Raw genomic sequence first — 1,739 nt, 5'->3', positions numbered from 1 at the left:
ATATATATTATCTATCATAGATATTCAGGAGATCTGTATATCTTAATATTAAGATTTGAAGATTATGGTTGAAAGCCCACCCAGGCAGGAAAGTTCCTTGGATTCTTATCTCCAATAAACTCATAAGGAAAAGCCAGACCAAAGTGGCACTGAGGTTCAAGTGGTAGAGCAGTAGCCTTGAGCAAAAACAGGCTCAGGGACAGTGCCCAAGCCAGGGGTTAAGCCCTAGGACAAACCAAACAACAAAAACAAAATTTAAAAACCCCTCAAACATAGCATTTTTCTCATTGTATACAGAGGTACATAATTAAGAAATTACTTCCTGTGCTATGTAAAGGTAGAAAAAAATGTCACACAATTACTCTCTTCATACCATGCTACACCAAAGTCTCAAAAGATTGCTCTTTTCCCATATTTATGAATTAATATCATCAATTTGTTGACAATTTGTCTAGATTATTCACATTATCATTTTACACATGAACTGTTGGAATTATCTATTAACTAAGTTCTTATTATACCTCACTTGAAAGACTACTCTAGTCAATTAGAATGCCAGAATCATTTGTGAATTTGTAAATTAAATCTTTTATTTGAAAAGCATTTTGCAGTATCCTATAGAATATTAAATTACAAACAAAAATTATCTATTTTAAATCTAATTCTAATTTAGGCAAGTCTACAAAGTCCTATATTAAATGAACTTTCCTATTTCTCCAGGCTTAAACTTTTGTAATTCTTCATCATTTCTTTGGAATCTAACAGAATGATGCTTACTTTTTCAAATTTTTGGTTGGTAATCATGAGCTCTTTTGCATCTAGAAATGTTATGTAATTAAGACAACATTTAAAACACAACTGAGGATTATATATGAGTTGCATTTCTATAGGAAACTTGAATTCTCAAAACATAATGACAAAATTAGCCCAAATTTCCAACTGTGTCTTTCTTTCTTGTTTATTTTTTATTCCTTTCTTGGTTGGTTTTATTGAGACAAAATTATATTCTGCTACTTAGCCAAAGTTTAATATCAGCTCAAGTAACTTGGGAGTGGAGTCCATGGAGTCCATTAAATACAAGATCATGACATCTTCATGATTTTTTTCTTCTGTTTTTTTCTTTTTTAAAATTTATTATTTTTTCTTGTGGAAATACTGTACAGAGGGGTTAAAATTACCTGTGCAAGACAATGAGTACATTTCTTGTCAAGCATTGTAGCCTCCTACTTTGTTTCTCCTATCCATCCCTTCCCATCCTCCCCCAACGCCTCCACCCAATCCTCCTCCCCCAACCAAAGTTGCAAAGTTCGATTTCGACATAATGACTTGTACATCTTATTGTTGCAATGAGTCCACCTGTATCCCTATTTAAACGATTTGTTTTTGCCCTTCCCCTCCAGAAATTATACCAACATCAATACAGTTAAAGCAGGGGTTATACCATGGGGGAGGGACATACAAAGCAACAAAGAAATAATCTTATAAATGTATTAGAACCAAGCCCATGAAAGAAAAAAAAACATTTGAATACATATCTTAGGGTTCATTTCCCTAATATCAACTTATCTGACCTATTCTGCTTGACTCCGACATATTCTAGTTACTGCAAATAAAGACCATGGGAGCTAGGTTTCTTTGGGTCTGGCTTATTTCACTTACTATATTTTTTCCAAGTCTTTCCATTTCCGAACAAATGGGGCAATGTCATTCTTTCTGATGGAGGAATAGAATTCCATTAT

Source organism: Dipodomys merriami, unplaced genomic scaffold (genome assembly GCF_024711535.1).
Source record: "Dipodomys merriami isolate MVZ:Mamm:240054 unplaced genomic scaffold, mDipMer1.0.p SCAF_689, whole genome shotgun sequence".
In the NCBI taxonomy this organism is placed as follows: domain Eukaryota; kingdom Metazoa; phylum Chordata; class Mammalia; order Rodentia; family Heteromyidae; genus Dipodomys; species Dipodomys merriami.
Note: the sequence above shows the minus strand (reverse complement) of the source record.